The following is an 18,446-nucleotide window of genomic DNA, read 5'->3' on the forward strand; positions in this document are numbered from 1 at the left end:
GGAATTTCTTTTCTTTTGGTAAGATGTGGGTTCTTCTACATCCACTAAATTAATGTGCCTGAGGCAGCCCCCTGTTAAGTGGCCTGCTACTGAAGGCACCAACTACAAACTGAGCTCCCTGTTCATGGAAGCGAGGTTATAGAGGAGGGGGCGCTGAGCATCTTGGGAACAGTCAAAAGCTTTGAGCCTGTTGGTGCCTCAGATCAAGATCCTACTCTACACCCCATGTGAATCCTTGTGGAGTCCAGTGTACCCCACAGAAGAAATGTCTGTGTCACACCCATTGGCAGCAACATTAGAATAGCTGCTGATGGGCACAATTGAGAAAGGAAGGGGGGAAAACATTTGAATCAAGCACATATATGTAATTTGAATATGTAATTTGTACCTTCCTACTTTAAAATGTAATGGATGAACCTCACCCTGTGAGAACTATCTTCATGACCATGGTATCTCCTATGCAAAATAAGTATGATTTGGGATAGAGCTGGGGAGGGCCGCTGCTCAGGCACATCTCTGTCAAGTAAAGGAGATTCAACTGAGGAAGCACAAGGGAACTCTCATCTGGGGTCAACAACTGCAGGGAGAACACATTTTCAGACGAATGTGGGAGGGCAGAAGGCTGCCTAATACTGAAGCACCCCCAAACAACAAACCAAATGCAACAACTAGTGCAAGCATTCCTGGGGGAAGGCCTGCAGCAGATGGATTTGCATATGGTGATGTCATCCAAGCAGTGGGTCAAAGTTGGCTTCAACCCTCATCTGCATATGAAAAGAGAAAAGGGGCGTGCAGGGCATGGCGGCCTTTTGCGGCGCTTGGATGACCCCTAGTTCACATTAAACACCTACACCCTCCTTCGATGTGGGGCTCATGTTGGCTATGCCCAAGCCCCTGAAGCATTCAAGCTAATTTCTTGCAGCAGCTGGGCACTGTAACAGCTCCAGAGCTGCTCTGTAAGGCAAGTAAAAGGGTGTGGGCCCTGCAGCACTACCTGTAGTTTGCATTGTGCATTGGAAGGCACATAGTAAGCAGACGGGAGGAGAAGTCAGGATAGTGCACAAAGGTATAGAAGGGAGGGGCTCAAGAAAAAAGAAGTGGAAACAGACAGCAAACTAGGCTGGAGAGAGACCTGAGACAAAGAGATCTGAATTATATGAGAGCCGACCAGAGGAAACACAAATTATGCAGTCAAGTTTCCCACATTTGGGAAAATCGCAGGGGCAGCACACCCAGAGTGCAATGGGTGAGCCTTGCCCTGGGAGAAGCAACTTCATGATCATAGTATCTCACCTGGCAGGTAAGTAGGAGTTGGGCTAGAGCTGTGGAGGGTCGCTGCTCGGGCACCCCCCTGTCAAGTGAAGGAGATCCAACTGAGGCAGCACAAGGGAACTCTCGAAAGAAGAACAAGGCTAGAGGAAGATCTGAGACAAAGAAATCTGACTTTTACCAGAGCTGACCAGAGGAAAGCACAAACACAGTCCCCCGCTACCACAAATAATGCAGTCGAGTTTCAGCATACCCAGAATGCAATGAATGAACCTCACCCTTGGAGAACAATCTTCATGACCATGGTATCTCCTATGCAAAATAAGTATGATTTGGGATAGGGCTGGGGAGGGCCGCTGCTCAGGCACATCTCTGTCAAGTAAAGGAGATTCAACTGAGGCAGCACAAGGGAACTCTCATCTGGGGACAACAACTGCAGGGAGAACACATATTTTCAGATGAACATGGGAGGGCAGAAGGCTGCCTAATACTGAAGCACCCCCAAACAACAAACCAAATGCAACAACTAGTGCAAGCATTCCTGGGGGAAGGCCTGCAGCAGATGGATTTGCATATGGTGATGTCATCCAAGCAGTGGGTCAAAGTTGGCTTCAACCCTCGTCTGCATATGAAAAGAAAAAAGGGGTGTGCAGGGCATGGCGGCCTTTTGCGGCGCTTGGATGACCCCTAGTTCGCATTAAACACCTCCACCCTCCTTCGGTGTGGGGCTCATGTGGCTATGCCCCTGAAGCATTCAAGCTGATTTCTTGCAGCAGCTGGGCACTGTAACAGCTCCAGAGCTGCTCTGTAAAGCAAGTAAAAGGGTGTGGGCCCTGCAGTACTACCTATAGTTTGCATTGTGCGTTGGAAGGCACAAAGTAAGCAGACGGGAGAAGTCAGGATAGTGCACAAGGGCATAGAAGGGAGCGGCTCAAGAAAAGAGAAGTGGAAACAGACAGCAAACTAGGCTGGAGAGAGACCTGAGACAAAGCGATTTGAATTATACGAGAGCCGACCAGGGGAAACACAAATTATGCAGTCAAGTTTCCCACATTTGGGGAAATCGCAGGGGCAGCACACCCAGTGTGCAATGGGTGAGCCTTGCCCTGGGAGAAGCACCTTCATGATCAAAGTATCTCACCTGGCAGGTAAGTAGGAGTTGGGCTAGAGCTGGGGAGGGTCGCTGCTCGGGCACCCCCCTGTCAAGTGAAGGAGATCTAACTGAGGCAGCACAAGGGAACTCTCGAAAGAAGAACAAGGCTAGAGGAAGATCTGAGACAAAGAAATCTGACTTTTACCAGAGCTGACCAGAGGAAAACACAAACACAGTCCCCCACTACCACAAATAATGCAGTCGAGTTTCCCACATTTGGGGAAATCACAAGGGTCAGCATACCCAGAATGCAATGAATGAACCTCACCCTGGGAGAACAATCTTCATGACCATGGTATCTCCTATGCAAAATAAGTATGATTTGGGATAGAGCTGGGGAGGGCCGCTGCTCAGGCACATCTCTGTCAAGTAAAGGAGATTCAACTGAGGCAGCACAAGGGAACTCTCATCTGGGGACAACAACTGCAGGGAGAACACATATTTTCAGATGAACATGGGAGGGCAGAAGGCTGCCTAATACTGAAGCACCCCCAAACAACAAACCAAATGCAACAACTAGTACAAACATTCCTGGGGGAAGTTCTGCAGAAGACGGATTTGCATACAGTGATGTCATCCAAGCAGTGGGCCAAAGTTGGCTGGAACCCTCATCTGCATATGAAAAGAGAAAAGGGGTATGCAGGGCATGGCGGCCTTTTGCGGCGCTTGGATGACCCTTAGTTCGCATTAAACACCCCCACCCTCCTTCGGTGTGGGGCTCATGTTGGCCATGCCCCAGCCCCTGAAGCATTCAGGCTGATTTCTTGCAGCAGCTGGGCACTGTAACAGCTCCAGAGCTGCTCTGTAAGGCAAGTAAAATGATGTGGGCCCTGCAGCACTACCTGTAGTTTGCATTGTGCATTGGAAGGCACAAAGTAAGCAGACGGGAGGAGAAGTCAGGATAGTGCACAAGGGTATAGAAGGGAGGGGCTCAAGAAAAAAGAAGTGGAAACAGACAGCAAACTAGGCTGGAGAGAGACCTGAGACAAAGAGATCTTAATTATACGAGAGCCGACCAGGGGAAACACAAATTATGCAGTCAAGTTTCCCACATTTGGGGAAATCGCAGGGGCAGCACACCCAGAGTGCAATGGGTGAGCCTTGCCCTGGGAGAAGCACCTTCATGATCATAGTATCTCACCTGGCAGGTAAGTAGGAGTTGGGCTAGAGCTGGGGAGGGTCGCTGCTCGGGCACCCCCCTGTCAAGTGAAGGAGATCCAACTGAGGCAACACAAGGGAACTCTCGAAAGAAGAACAAGGCTAGAGGAAGATCTGAGACAAAGAAATCTGACTTTTACCAGAGCTGACCAGAGGAAAACACAAACACAGTCCCCCACTACCACAAATAATGCAGTCGAGTTTCCCACATTTGGGGAAATCACAGGGGTCAGCATACCCATAATGCAATGAATGAACCTCACCCTGGGAGAACATTCTTCATGACCATGGTATCTCCTATGCAAAATAAGTATGATTTGGGATAGGGCTGGGGAGGGCCGCTGCTCAGGCACATCTCTGTCAAGTAAAGGAGATTCAACTGAGGCAGCACAAGGGAACTCTCATCTGGGGACAACAACTGCAGGGAGAACACATATTTTCAGATGAACATGGGAGGGCAGAAGGCTGCCTAATACTGAAGCACCCATAAACAACAAACCAAATGCAACAACTAGTGCAAGCATTCCTGGGGGAAGGCCTGCAGCAGATGGATTTGCATATGGTGATGTCATCCAAGCAGTGGGTCAAAGTTGGCTTCAACCCTCATCTGCATATGAAAAGAGAAAAGGGGCGTGCAGGGCATGGCGGCCTTTTGCGGCGCTTGGATGACCCCTAGTTCACATTAAACACCTACACCCTCCTTCGATGTGGGACTCATGTTGGCTATGCCCCAGCCCCTGAAGCATTCAAGCTAATTTCTTGCAGCAGCTGGGCACTGTAACAGCTCCAGAGCTGCTCTGTAAGGCAAGTAAAATGATGTGGGCCCTGCAGCACTACCTGTAGTTTGCATTGTGCATTGGAAGGCACAAAGTAAGCAGACGGAAGGAGAAGTCTGGATAGTGCACAAGGGTATAGAAGGGAGGGGCTCAAGAAAAAAGAAGTGGAAACAGACAGCAAACTAGGCTGGAGAGAGACCTGAGACAAAGAGATCTGAATTATACGAGAGCCGACCAGAGGAAACACAAATTATGCAGTCAAGTGTCCCACATTTGGGGAAATCGTAGGAGCAGCACACCCAGAGTGCAATGGGTGAGCCTTGCCCTGGGAGAAGCACCTTCATGATCATAGTATCTCACCTGGCAGGTAAGTAGGAGTTGGGCTAGAGCTGGGGAGGGTCGCTGCTCGGGTACCCCCCTGTCAAGTGAAGGAGATCCAACTGAGGCAGCACAAGGGAACTCTCGAAAGAAGAACAAGGCTAGAGGAAGATCTGAGACAAAGAAATCTGACTTTTACCAGAGCTGACCAGAGGAAAGCACAAACACAGTCCCCCACTACCACAAATAATGCAGTTGAGTTTCCCACATTTGGGGAAATCACAGGGGTCAGCATACCCATAATGCAATGAATGAACCTCACCCTGGGAGAACATTCTTCATGACCATGGTATCTCTTATGCAAAATAAGTATGATTTGGGATAGGGCAGGGGAGGGCCGCTGCTCAGGCACATCTCTGTCAAGTAAAGGAGATTCAACTGAGGCAGCACAAGGAAACTCTCATCTGGGGACAACAACTGCAGGGAGAACACATATTTTCAGATGAACATGGGAGGGCAGAAGGCTGCCTAATACTGAAGCACCCCCAAACAACAAACCAAATGCAACAACTAGTGCAAGCATTCCTGGGGGAAGGCCTACCGCAGATGGATTTGCATATGGTGATGTCATCCAAGCAGTGGGTCAAAGTTGGCTTCAACCCTCGTCTGCATATGAAAAGAGAAAAGGGGCGTGCAGGGCATGGCGGCCTTTTGCGGCGCTTGGCTGAACCCTAGTTTGCATTAAACACCTCCACCCTCCTTCGGTGTGGGGCTCATGTTGGCTATGCCCCAGCCCCTGAAGCATTCAAGCTGATTTCTTGCAGCAGCTGGGCACTGTAACAGCTCCAGAGCTGCTCTGTAAGGCAAGTAACAGGGTGTGGGCCCTGCAGCACTACCTGTAGTTCGCATTGTGCGTTGGAAGGCACAAAGTAAGCAGACGGGAGAAGTCAGGATAGTGCACAAGGGCATAGAAGGGAGCGGCTCAAGAAAAGAGAAGTGGAAACAGACAGCAAACTAGGCTGGAGAGAGACCTGAGACAAAGAGATCTGAATTATACGAGAGCCGACCAGAGGAAACACAAATTATGCAGTCAAGTGTCCCACATTTGGGGAAATCGTAGGAGCAGCACACCCAGAGTGCAATGGGTGAGCCTTGCCCTGGGAGAAGCACCTTCATGATCATAGTATCTCACCTGGCAGGTAAGTAGGAGTTGGGCTAGAGCTTGGGAGGGTCGCTGCTCGGGCACCCCCCTGTCAAGTGAAGGAGATCCAACTGAGGCAGCACAAGGGAACTCTCGAAAGAAGAACAAGGCTAGAGGAAGATCTGAGACAAAGAAATCTGACTTTTACCAGAGCTGACCAGAGGAAAGCACAAACACAGTCCCCCACTACCACAAATAATGCAGTTGAGTTTCCCACATTTGGGGAAATCACAGAGGACAGCATACCCAGAATGCAATGAATGAACCTCACCCTGGGAGAACAATCTTCATGACCATGGTATATCCTATGCAAAATAAGTATGATTTGGGATAGGGCTGGGGAGGGCCGCTGCTCAGGCACATCTCTGTCAAGTAAAGGAGATTCAACTGAGGCAGCACAAGGGAACTCTCATCTGGGGACAACAACTGCAGGGAGAACACATATTTTCAGATGAACATGGGAGGGCAGAAGGCTGCCTAATACTGAAGCACCCCCTAACAACAAACCAAATGCAACAACTAGTGCAAGCATTCCTGGGGGAAGGCCTGCTGCAGATGGATTTGCATATGGTGATGTCATCCAAGCAGCGGGTCAAAGTTGGCTTCAACCCTCGTCTGCATATGAAAAGAGAAAAGGGGTATGCAGGGCATGGCGGCCTTTTGCGGCGCTTGGATGACCCTTAGTTCGCATTAAACACCCCCACCCTCCTTCGGTGTGGGGCTCATGTTGTCCATGCCCCAGCCCCTGAAGCATTCAAGCTGATTTCTTGCAGCAGCTTGGCACTGTAACAGCTCCAGAGCTGCTCTGTAAGGCAAGTAAAAGGGTGTGGGCCCTGCAGCACTACCTGTAGTTTGCATTGTGCATTGGAAGGCACAAAGTAAGCAGACAGGAGGAGAAGTCAGGATAGTGCACAAGGGTATAAAAAGGAGGGGCTCAAGAAAAAAGAAGTGGAAACAGACAGCAAACTAGGCTGGAGAGAGACCTAATACAAAGAGATATGAATTATACGAGAGCCGACCAGGGGAAACACAAATTATGCCGTCAAGTTTCCCACATTTGGGGAAATCGCAGGAGCAGCACACCCAGAGTGCAATGGGTGAGCCTTGCCCTGGGAGAAGCACCTTCATGATCATAGTATCTCACCTGGCAGGTAAGTAGGAGTTGGGCTAGAGCTGGGGAGGGTCGCTGCTCGGGTTCCCCCCTGTGAAGAGAAGGAGATCCAACTGAGGCAGCACAAGGGAACTTTCGAAAGAAGAACAAGGCTAGAGGAAGATCTGAGACAAAGAAATCTGACTTTTACCAGAGCTGACCAGAGGAAAGCACAAACACAGTCCCCCACTACCACAAATAATGCAGTCGAGTTTTCCACATTTGGGGAAATCACAGGGGTCAGCATACCCAGAATGCAATGAATGAACCTCACCCTGGAAGAACAATCTTCATGACCATGGTATCTCCTATGCAAAATAAGTATGATTTGGGATAGGGCTGGGGAGGGCCACTGCTCAGGCACATCTCTGTCAAGGAAAAAAGTTGAAAGCGCTGTCCACAATAAAATAGTTTTTTATTTGATTAAAAATTATAAAATCACTATTCACATATATCCTTATCAATACTGATCTAAAGGTTTAGACATTGAAACATATTACAAACCATTAGAGATGAGCGCCTGAAATTTTTCGGGTTTTGTGTTTTGGTTTTGGGTTCGGTTCCGCGGCCGTGTTTTGGGTTCGAACGCGTTTTGGCAAAACCTCACCGAATTTTTTTTGTCGGATTCGGGTGTGTTTTGGATTCGGGTGTTTTTTTCAAAAAACCCTAAAAAACAGCTTAAATCATAGAATTTGGGGGTCATTTTGATCCCAAAGTATTATTAACCTCAAAAAACATAATTTACACTCATTTTCAGCCTATTCTGAACACATCACACCTCACAATATTATTTTTAGTCCTAAAATTTGCACCGAGGTCGCTGTGTGAGTAAGATAAGCGACCCTAGTGGCCGACACAAACACCGGGCCCATCTAGGAGTGGCACTGCAGTGTCACGCAGGATGTCCCTTCCAAAAAACCCTCCCCAAACAGCACATGACGCAAAGAAAAAAAGAGGCGCAATGAGGTAGCTGTGTGAGTAAGATTAGCGACCCTAGTGGCCGACACAAACACCGGGCCCATCTAGGAGTGGCACTGCAGTGTCACGCAGGATGTCCCTTCCAAAAAACCCTCCCCAAACAGCACATGACGCAAAGAAAAAAAGAGGCGCAATGAGGTAGCTGACTGTGTGAGAAAGATAAGCGACCCTAGTGGCCGACACAAACACCGGGCCCATCTAGGAGTGGCACTGCAGTGTCACGCAGGATGGCCCTTCCAAAAAACCCTCCCCAAACAGCACATGACGCAAAGAAAAAAAGAGGCGCAATGAGGTAGCTGACTGTGTGAGTAAGATTAGCGACCCTAGTGGCCGACACAAACACCGGGCACATCTAGGAGTGGCACTGCAGTGTCACGCAGGATGTCCCTTCCAAAAAACCCTCCCCAACAGCACATGACGCAAAGAAAAAAAGAGGCGCAATGAGGTAGCTGTGTGAGTAAGATTAGCGACCCTAGTGGCCGACACAAACACCGGGCCCATCTAGGAGTGGCACTGCAGTGTCACGCAGGATGTCCCTTCCAAAAAACCCTCCCCAATCAGCACATGATGCAAAGAAAAAGAAAAGAAAAAAGAGGTGCAAGATGGAATTATCCTTGGGCCCTCCCACCCACCCTTATGTTGTATAAACAAAACAGGACATGCACACTTTAACCAACCCATCATTTCAGTGACAGGGTCTGCCACACGACTGTGACTGAAATGACGGGTTGGTTTGGACCCCCCCCAAAAAAGAAGCAATTAATCTCTCCTTGCACAAACTGGCTCTACAGAGGCAAGATGTCCACCTCATCTTCACCCTCCGATATATCACCGTGTACATCCCCCTCCTCACAGATTATCAATTCGTCCCCACTGGAATCCACCATCTCAGCTCCCTGTGTACTTTGTGGAGGCAATTGCTGCTGGTCAATGTCTCCGCGGAGGAATTGATTATAATTCATTTTAATGAACATCATCTTCTCCACATTTTCTGGATGTAACCTCGTACGCCGATTGCTGACAAGGTGAGCGGCGGCACTAAACACTCTTTCGGAGTACACACTTGTGGGAGGGCAACTTAGGTAGAATAAAGCCAGTTTGTGCAAGGGCCTCCAAATTGCCTCTTTTTCCTGCCAGTATAAGTACGGACTGTGTGACGTGCCTACTTGGATGCGGTCACTCATATAATCCTCCACCATTCTATCAATGTTGAGAGAATCATATGCAGTGACAGTAGACGACATGTCCGTAATCGTTGTCAGGTCCTTCAGTCCGGACCAGATGTCAGCATCAGCAGTCGCTCCAGACTGCCCTGCATCACCGCCAGCGGGTGGGCTCGGAATTCTGAGCCTTTTCCTCGCACCCCCAGTTGCGGGAGAATGTGAAGGAGGAGATGTTGACAGGTCGCGTTCCGCTTGACTTGACAATTTTGTCACCAGCAGGTCTTTCAACCCCAGCAGACCTGTGTCTGCCGGAAAGAGAGATCCAAGGTAGGCTTTAAATCTAGGATCGAGCACGGTGGCCAAAATGTAGTACTCTGATTTCAACAGATTGACCACCCGTGAATCCTTGTTAAGCGAATTAAGGGCTGCATCCACAAGTCCCACATGCCTAGCGGAATCGCTCCGTGTTAGCTCCTTCTTCAATGCCTCCAGCTTCTTCTGCAAAAGCCTGATGAGGGGAATGACCTGACTCAGGCTGGCAGTGTCTGAACTGACTTCACGTGTGGCAAGTTCAAAGGGCATCAGAACCTTGCACAACGTTGAAATCATTCTCCACTGCAATTGAGACAGGTGCATTCCACCTACTATATCGTGCTCAATTGTATAGGCTTGAATGGCCTTTTGCTGCTCCTCCAACCTCTGAAGCATATAGAGGGTTGAATTCCACCTCGTTACCACTTCTTGCTTCAGATGATGGCAGGGCAGGTTCAGTAGTTTTTGGTGGTGCTCCAGTTTTCTGTACGTGGTGCCTGTACGCCGAAAGTGTCCCGCAATTCTTCTGGCCACCGACAGCATCTCTTGCACGCCCCTGTCGTTTTTTAAAAAATTCTGCACCACCAAATTCAAGGTATGTGCAAAACATGGGACGTGCTGGAATTGGCCCAGATTTAATGCACACACAATATTGCTGGCGTTGTCCGATGCCACAAATCCACAGGAGAGTCCAATTGGGGTAAGCCATTCCGCGATGATCTTCCTCAGTTGCCGTAAGAGGTTTTCAGCTGTGTGCGTATTCTGGAAAGCGGTGATACAAAGCGTAGCCTGCCTAGGAAAGAGTTGGCGTTTGCGAGATGCTGCTACTGGTGCCGCCGCTGCTGTTCTTGCGGCGGGAGTCCATACATCTACCCAGTGGGCTGTCACAGTCATATAGTCCTGACCCTGCCCTGCTCCACTTGTCCACATGTCCGTGGTTAAGTGGACATTGGGTACAGCTGCATTTTTTAGGACACTGGTGACTCTTTTTCTGAGGTCTGTGTACATTTTCGGTATCGCCTGCCTAGAGAAATGGAACCTAGATGGTATTTGGTACCGGGGACACAGTACCTCCAACAAGTCTCTAGTTGGCTCTGCAGTAATGATGGATACCGGAACCACGTTTCTCACCACCCAGGATGCCAAGGCCTCAGTTATCCGCTTTGCAGTAGGATGACTGCTGTGATATTTCATCTTCCTCGCAAAGGACTGTTGAACAGTCAATTGCTTACTGGAAGTAGTACAAGTGGGCTTATGACTTCCCCTCTGGGATGACCATCGACTCCCAGCGGCAACAACAGCAGCGCCAGCAGCAGTAGGCGTTACACGCAAGGATGCATCGGAGGAATCCCAGGCAGGAGAGGACTCGTCAGACTTGCCAGTGACATGGCCTGCAGGACTATTGGCATTCCTGGGGAAGGAGGAAATTGACACTGAGGGAGTTGGTGGGGTGGTTTGCGTGAGCTTGGTTACAAGAGGAAGGGATTTACTGGTCAGTGGACTGCTTCCGCTGTCACCCAAAGTTTTTGAACTTGTCACTGACTTATTATGAATGCGCTGCAGGTGACGTATAAGGGAGGATGTTCCGAGGTGGTTAACGTCCTTACCCCTACTTATTACAGCTTGACAAAGGGAACACACGGCTTGACACCTGTTGTCCGCATTTCTGGTGAAATACCTCCACACCGAAGAGCTGATTTTTTTGGTATTTTCACCTGGCATGTCAACGGCCATATTCCTCCCACGGACAACAGGTGTCTCCCCGGGTGCCTGACTTAAACAAACCACCTCACCATCAGAATCCTCCTGGTCAATTTCCTCCCCAGCGCCAGCAACACCCATATCCTCCTCATCCTGGTGTACTTCAACACTGACATCTTCAATCTGACTATCAGGAACTGGACTGCGGGTGCTCCTTCCAGCACTTGCAGGGGGCGTGCAAATGGTGGAAGGCGCATGCTCTTCACCTCCAGTGTTGGGAAGGTCAGGCATCGCAACCGACACAATTGGACTCTCCTTGTGGATTTGGGATTTCGAAGAACGCACAGTTCTTTGCGGTGCTTTTGCCAGCTTGAGTCTTTTCAGTTTTCTAGCGAGAGGCTGAGTGCTTCCATCCTCATGTGAAGCTGAACCACTAGCCATGAACATAGGCCAGGGCCTCAGCCGTTCCTTGCCACTCCGTGTGGTAAATGGCATATTGGCAAGTTTACGCTTCTCCTCCGACAATTTTATTTTAGGTTTTGGAGTCCTTTTTTTTCTGATATTTGGTGTTTTGGATTTGACATGCTCTGTACTATGACATTGGGCATCGGCCTTGGCAGACGACGTTGCTGGCATTTCATCGTCTCGGCCATGACTAGTGGCAGCAGCTTCAGCACGAGGTGGAAGTGGATCTTGATCTTTCCCTAATTTTGGAACCTCAACTTTTTTGTTCTCCATATTTTATAGGCAGAACTAAAAGGCACCTCAGGTAAACAATGGAGATGGATGGATTGGATACTAGTATTGGATACCTGCCGACTGCCGACACAGAGGTAGCCACAGCCGTGAACTACCGCACTGTACACTGGTTGATAAAGAGATAGTAGTATACTCGTAACAACTAGTATGACACTATGACGACGGTATAAAGAATGAAAAAAAAACCACGGTTAGGTGGTATATATTATAATAATAATACAATTATGGATGGACGGACTGCCTGCCGACTGCCGACACAGAGGTAGCCACAGCCGTGAACTACCGCACTGTACACTGGTTGATAAAGAGATAGTAGTATACTCGTAACAACTAGTATGACACTATGACGACGGTATAAAGAATGAAAAAAAAACCACGGTTAGGTGGTATATATTATAATAATAATACAATTATGGATGGACGGACTGCCTGCCGACTGCCGACACAGAGGTAGCCACAGCCGTGAACTACCGCACTGTACACTGGTTGATAAAGAGATAGTAGTATACTCGTAACAACTAGTATGACACTATGACGACGGTATAAAGAATGAAAAAAAAACCACGGTTAGGTGGTATATATTATAATAATAATACAATTATGGATGGACGGACTGCCTGCCGACTGCCGACACAGAGGTAGCCACAGCCGTGAACTACCGCACTGTACACTGGTTGATAAAGAGATAGTAGTATACTCGTAACAACTAGTATGACACTATGACGACGGTATAAAGAATGAAAAAAAAACCACGGTTAGGTGGTATATATTATAATAATAATACAATTATGGATGGACGGACTGCCTGCCGACTGCCGACACAGAGGTAGCCACAGCTGTGAACTACCGCACTGTACACTGGTTGATAAAGAGATAGTAGTATACTCGTAACAACTAGTATGACACTATGACGACGGTATAAAGAATGAAAAAAAAACCACGGTTAGGTGGTATATATTATAATAATAATACAATTATGGATGGACGGACTGCCTGCCGACTGCCGACACAGAGGTAGCCACAGCCGTGAACTACCGCACTGTACACTGGTTGATAAAGAGATAGTAGTATACTCGTAACAACTAGTATGACACTATGACGACGGTATAAAGAATGAAAAAAAAACCACGGTTAGGTGGTATATATTATAATAATAATACAATTATGGATGGACGGACTGCCTGCCGACTGCCGACACAGAGGTAGCCACAGCCGTGAACTACCGCACTGTACACTGGTTGATAAAGAGATAGTAGTATACTCGTAACAACTAGTATGACACTATGACGACGGTATAAAGAATGAAAAAAACCCACGGTTAGGTGGTATATATTATAATAATAATACAATTATGGATGGACGGACTGCCTGCCGACTGCCGACACAGAGGTAGCCACAGCCGTGAACTACCGCACTGTACACTGGTTGATAAAGAGATAGTAGTATACTCGTAACAACTAGTATGACACTATGACGACGGTATAAAGAAAGAAAAAAAAATACCACGGTTAGGTGGTATATATTGTAATACAATTATGGATGGACGGACTGCCTGCCGAGTTCCGACTGCCGACACAGAGGTAGCCACAGCCGTGAACTACCGCACTGTACTGTGTCTGCTGCTAATATAGACTGGTTGATAAAGAGATAGTATACAATACATACAACAATATACTACTATACTGGTGGTCAGGCACTGGTCACCACTAGTCACACTGGCAGTGGCACTCCTGCAGCAAAAGTGTGCACTGTTTAATTTTAAATTAATATAATATTATGTACTCCTGGGGGCTCCTGCTATAACAACCTGCAGTGCTCCCCAGTCTCCCCCACAATTATTATAAGCTTTGCCTTTTATACATTGATGTGCAGCACACTGGGCTGAGCTGAGTGCACACAGACTGAGTCACACTGTGTGACTGGCTGCTGCTGTGTATCGTTTTTTTTCAGGCAGAGAACGGATATAGCAGAGAACGGATATATTAAAATAAATAAAAGTTAACTAACAACAACTGCACTGGTCACTGTGGTAAACTCTGTCTGACTCTGCACAATCTCTCTCTCTCTTCTAATCTAATTTCTAATGGAGAGGACGCCAGCCACGTCCTCTCCCTATCAATCTCAATGCACGTGTGAAAATGGCGGCGACGCGCGGCTCCTTATATAGAATCCGAGTCTCGCGAGAATCCGACAGCGTCATGATGACGTTCGGGCGCGCTCGGGTTAACCGAGCAAGGCGGGAGGATCCGAGTCTGCTCGGACCCGTGAAAAAAACATGAAGTTCGTGCGGGTTCGGTTTCAGAGAAACCGAACCTGCTCATCTCTACAAACCATGGCTGTTTTCAGTGGTACCTATTAGTGAAACAGTTTAAACACAGTGGGTAACTTGCATTAAATTGACACACTCTGCATCTAATTAAACAATTGTGTTAGATGTCATATACTAATCCCCTCAGTGTTTATTCCTTTTTGATGGTTCACTCCTTTAGGCAGCCTCCTATAAACGTAATTGGAAGGGTTAAATGCTGACAGTCCCAGACATATCCGGAGAGATATGTTCACCACAAATCTGAATTATATATATCCTCCCGCTGGGACAATAATACATCCAAAGCCACAGATTGAGAGCACGCAATGTCAAATTTAAGGAGATAAAGTAGCTACTTTTCTTGGTACAATCCCTTAATTGGCGGCTATTGATACTGAATAAATTGCCGTTCTGACGGGCGTCCCCGTCTGGTGATAAAGTTACTTATATACAGTAGGACTCCTATTTAATAAGCATGCTCCACAGTTCATTCGTGAGTTCTTATTCAATAAATGGAGGCCGCATGCACGGCTGATCTCACCCCTGTTCTTATCGGCTACTGCTCCCGCCGGGCGTCCGTGGGTGTCTTAGGCAGCATCCGGCTGCTTCTCCTGCACCGAGACTCTCGCGGACCGCCTCTCCCAAAACAGTACCACAGAAAACTTGCGGTGGTGTGGTCTGTCGGGCTGGTTCGCTCCGGCGGTATCTGTCAGCGGCTGCGCGCTGCCTGCACAGCTCCCGAGATTTTGCCAGGTGTCTTGCTGACAGGGGGGATATCAAGACTGTTTTCACAATAAGGTCCACATACACAAGGGACACCCTTGACGCGTTTCTCAGCCGTATGTCTATGGCTGTTGGCTGTCTATGGCTGAGGAAACAGCCATAGACATACGGCTGAGAAACGCGTCAAGAGTGTCCCTTGTGTATGTGGACCTTATTGTGAAAACAGTCTTGATCTCCCCCCTGTCGGCAAGACACCTGGCAAAATCTCGGGAGCTGTGCAGGCAGCGCGCAGCCGCTGACAGATACCGCCGGAGCGAACCAGCCCGACAGACCACACCACCGCAAGTTTTCTGTGGTACTGTTTTGGGAGAGGCCGTCCGCGAGAGTCTCGGTGCAGGAGAAGCAGCCGGATGCTGCCTAAGACACCCACGGACGCCCGGCGGGAGCAGTAGCCGATAAGAACAGGGGTGAGATCAGCCGTGCATGCGGCCTCCATTTATTGAATAAGAACTCACGAATGAACTGTGGAGCATGCTTATTAAATAGGAGTCCTACTGTATATAAGTAACTTTATCACCAGACGGGGACGCCCGTCAGAACGGCAATTTATTCAGTATCAATAGCCGCCAATTAAGGGATTGTACCAAGAAAAGTAGCTACTTTATCTCCTTAAATTTGACATTGCGTGCTCTCAATCTGTGGCTTTGGATGTATTATTGTCCCAGCGGGAGGATATATATAATTCAGATTTGTGGTGAACATATCTCTCCGGATATGTCTGGGACTGTCAGCATTTAACTCTTCCAATTACGTTTATAGGAGGCTGCCTAAAGGAGTGAACCATCAAAAAGGAATAAACACTGAGGGGATTAGTATATGACATCTAACACAATTGTTTAATTAGATGCAGAGTGTGTCAATTTAATGCAAGTTACCCACTGTGTTTAAACTGTTTCACTAATAGGTACCACTGAAAACAGCTATGGTTTGTAATATGTTTCAATGTCTAAACCTTTAGATCAGTATTGATAAGAATATATGTGAATAGTGATTTTATAATTTTTAATCAAATAAAAAACTCTTTTATTGTGGACAGCGCTTTCAACTTTTTTCCTTGATTTATATTTAAATTATTGGGACTCAACAAACCCACTATTGAAAGCAGCAGTGCACAATTGAGAGGAGGTGTATTTTTAAGGAGCTGCACAGCTGACACACACAAGAGCTTAGCGCTTTCTAAGATTGAGGTTACATCTCTGTCAAGTAAAGGAGATTCAACTGAGGCAGCACAAGGGAACTCTCATCTGGGGACAACAACTGCAGGGAGAACACATATTTTCAGATGAAAATCTTGGTCATGCTCTGGTTTCTCTTCAGAACGAACAAATCTTTCGCCTTTTACTAAAGATTTCCGTGGAGAAGAGCAAAACCGAGTTTTATCTCAATTTTTGCATGCCCCATCTTATTGGGGTTTCTTTTATCGGTTTAAAGATAGAATGAGTGTGCTTTAATGTAAGCTCATTTGCATAGAAATGACAGTAAATGTTTGTTTCTTTTCAAACAGAACTTTCTTGACCATGCTACTTGCTTGAAAGATCTGGGAGCACATGGAATACAGTACAAACCATGCTTATAGCAAGGAGAAGCCAGGTGAGAAATCTGCTTTCTTTCAAATTGGGCGCTCACTTTGATCTGAATGAGGACTGCTGGCACGGCACTCAGGCGACAGGTGGAATCTTGGTCATGCTCTGGTTTCTCTTCAAAACGAGCAAATTTTTCGCCTTTTACTAAAGATTTCTGTGGAGAGGAGCAAAACTAAGTTTTATCTCAATTTTTGCATGCACCATCTTATTGGGGTTTCTTTTATCGGTTTAAAGATAGAACGAGTGTGCTTTAATGTAAGCTCATTTGATTAGAAATGACAGTAAATGTTTGTTTCTTTTCAAACAGAACTTTCTTGATCACACGCTTGAAAGATCTGGGAGCACATGGAAAAGAGTACAAACCATGTTTATAGCAAGGGGAAGCCTGGTGAGAAATCTGCTTTCTTTCTTTCAAATTGGGTGCTCACTTTGAACTGAATGAGGACTGCTGACATGGCACTCAGGCGACAGGTGGAATCTTGTTCATGCTCTGGTTTCTCTTCAGAATGAACAAATCTTTCGCCTTTTATTAAAGATTTCCGTGGAGAGGAGCAAAACTGAGTTTTATCTCAATTTTTGCATGCCCCATATTATTGGGGTTTCTTTTATCAGTTTAAAGACAGAACGAGTGGGCTTTCTTGTTAGCTTTAATGTAAGTTTATTTGCATAACAATGACAGTAAATGTCTGTTTCTTTTCAAGCAGAACTTTCTTGACCATACTAATAGCTTGAAAGATCTGGGAGCACATGGAAAAGAGTACAAACCATGCTTATAGCAAGGGGAAGCCTGGTGAGAAATCTGCTTTCTTTCTTTCTTTCAAATTGGGTGCTCACTTTGAGCTGAATGAGGACTGCTGGCATGGCACTCAGGCGACAGGTGGAATCTTGTAGAGAAGAGCGGGTTCGGTTCCTCGGAATCCGAACCCGCCCGAACTTCATTTTTTTTTACACGGGGCCGAGCGACTCGGATCTTCCCGCCTTGCTCGGTTAACCCGAGCGTGCCCGAACGTCATCATCCAGCTGTCGGATTCTCGCGAGGCTCGGATTCAATCGCGAGACTCTGATTCTATATAAGGAGCCGCGCGTCGCCGCCATTTTCACACGTGCATTGAGATTCATAGGTAGAGGAAGTGGCTGGCGTCCTCTCCGTTTATAGAGAAGAGAGTGAGACTAGAGTAGAGAGAGACACAGTAGTAATTTTGGGGAGCATTAGGAGGAGTACTACTACTTGCTGAAGTGATAGATAGATAGTGTGACTGTATAATGTATATCTGACTTGTGGGGGAGACACTGACAGTGGGGAGCAGTTAGAGTCTGAGAGCAGGACTCAGGAGTACATATAACGTACAGTGCACACTTTTGCTGCCAGAGTGCCACACTGCCATTGTGACCACACTGACCACCAGTATAATATATATTGTGATTGTCTGCTTAGGAGTACTACTTGCAAGTTGCTGATAGTGTGACCAGTGACCTGACCACCAGTTTAATAATCACCACCAGTTTAATATATATATATATAATTGTATATAATATATATATAATATTGTATACCACCTACCCGTTTTTTTTTTTCTTTCTTCTTCTTTATACATACTACTATAGTAGCTTACTGTAGCAGTCTGCGGTGCTGCTGAGCTGACAGTGTCCAGCAGGTCCGTCATCAGTCATTACATAATAAATATATATACCTGTCCGGCTGCAGTACTAGTGATATTATATATATATATATATATATATATATTGATTTCATCTCATTATCATCCAGTCTATATTAGCAGCAGACACAGTACGGTAGTCCACGGCTGTAGCTACCTCTGTGTCGGCAGTCGCT

The 18,446-nt window shown here is 47.1% G+C and overlaps 11 non-coding genes and 4 pseudogenes across 11 annotated transcripts; 3 read left to right on the forward strand and 12 right to left on the reverse strand.

The window, feature by feature from the left end:
• Positions 1–1,145: 1,145 nt before the first annotated feature.
• LOC134946608 (U1 spliceosomal RNA) lies at positions 1,146–1,308 on the reverse strand. The gene has a single exon (XR_010182284.1). It is a non-coding gene; the product is annotated as a U1 spliceosomal RNA (small nuclear RNA).
• A 152-nt stretch (positions 1,309–1,460) lies between these two features.
• LOC134946658 (U1 spliceosomal RNA) lies at positions 1,461–1,598 on the reverse strand (annotated as a pseudogene).
• A 685-nt stretch (positions 1,599–2,283) lies between these two features.
• On the reverse strand, positions 2,284–2,425 carry LOC134946645 (U1 spliceosomal RNA; annotated as a pseudogene).
• Positions 2,426–2,577: 152 nt separating this feature from the next.
• LOC134946518 (U1 spliceosomal RNA) lies at positions 2,578–2,741 on the reverse strand. Its single transcript, XR_010182213.1, has one exon. It is a non-coding gene; the product is annotated as a U1 spliceosomal RNA (small nuclear RNA).
• A 695-nt stretch (positions 2,742–3,436) lies between these two features.
• Positions 3,437–3,578, reverse strand: LOC134946591 (U1 spliceosomal RNA; annotated as a pseudogene).
• Positions 3,579–3,730: 152 nt separating this feature from the next.
• On the reverse strand, positions 3,731–3,894 carry LOC134946537 (U1 spliceosomal RNA). Its single transcript, XR_010182228.1, has one exon. It is a non-coding gene; the product is annotated as a U1 spliceosomal RNA (small nuclear RNA).
• Positions 3,895–4,568: 674 nt separating this feature from the next.
• On the reverse strand, positions 4,569–4,731 carry LOC134946580 (U1 spliceosomal RNA). The gene has a single exon (XR_010182263.1). It is a non-coding gene; the product is annotated as a U1 spliceosomal RNA (small nuclear RNA).
• Positions 4,732–4,883: 152 nt separating this feature from the next.
• On the reverse strand, positions 4,884–5,047 carry LOC134946545 (U1 spliceosomal RNA). Its single transcript, XR_010182235.1, has one exon. It is a non-coding gene; the product is annotated as a U1 spliceosomal RNA (small nuclear RNA).
• A 671-nt stretch (positions 5,048–5,718) lies between these two features.
• LOC134946581 (U1 spliceosomal RNA) lies at positions 5,719–5,881 on the reverse strand. The gene has a single exon (XR_010182264.1). It is a non-coding gene; the product is annotated as a U1 spliceosomal RNA (small nuclear RNA).
• Positions 5,882–6,033: 152 nt separating this feature from the next.
• On the reverse strand, positions 6,034–6,197 carry LOC134946519 (U1 spliceosomal RNA). The gene has a single exon (XR_010182214.1). It is a non-coding gene; the product is annotated as a U1 spliceosomal RNA (small nuclear RNA).
• A 695-nt stretch (positions 6,198–6,892) lies between these two features.
• On the reverse strand, positions 6,893–7,034 carry LOC134946638 (U1 spliceosomal RNA; annotated as a pseudogene).
• A 152-nt stretch (positions 7,035–7,186) lies between these two features.
• LOC134946500 (U1 spliceosomal RNA) lies at positions 7,187–7,350 on the reverse strand. Its single transcript, XR_010182197.1, has one exon. It is a non-coding gene; the product is annotated as a U1 spliceosomal RNA (small nuclear RNA).
• Positions 7,351–16,326: 8,976 nt separating this feature from the next.
• Positions 16,327–16,442, forward strand: LOC134946773 (U5 spliceosomal RNA). Its single transcript, XR_010182368.1, has one exon. It is a non-coding gene; the product is annotated as a U5 spliceosomal RNA (small nuclear RNA).
• Positions 16,443–16,712: 270 nt separating this feature from the next.
• LOC134946850 (U5 spliceosomal RNA) lies at positions 16,713–16,828 on the forward strand. The gene has a single exon (XR_010182432.1). It is a non-coding gene; the product is annotated as a U5 spliceosomal RNA (small nuclear RNA).
• Positions 16,829–17,097: 269 nt separating this feature from the next.
• Positions 17,098–17,213, forward strand: LOC134946785 (U5 spliceosomal RNA). Its single transcript, XR_010182377.1, has one exon. It is a non-coding gene; the product is annotated as a U5 spliceosomal RNA (small nuclear RNA).
• The last annotated feature ends 1,233 nt before the right edge of the window (positions 17,214–18,446 follow it).

Source organism: Pseudophryne corroboree, chromosome 7, assembly GCF_028390025.1.
Source record: "Pseudophryne corroboree isolate aPseCor3 chromosome 7, aPseCor3.hap2, whole genome shotgun sequence".
Lineage (NCBI taxonomy): Eukaryota > Metazoa > Chordata > Amphibia > Anura > Myobatrachidae > Pseudophryne > Pseudophryne corroboree.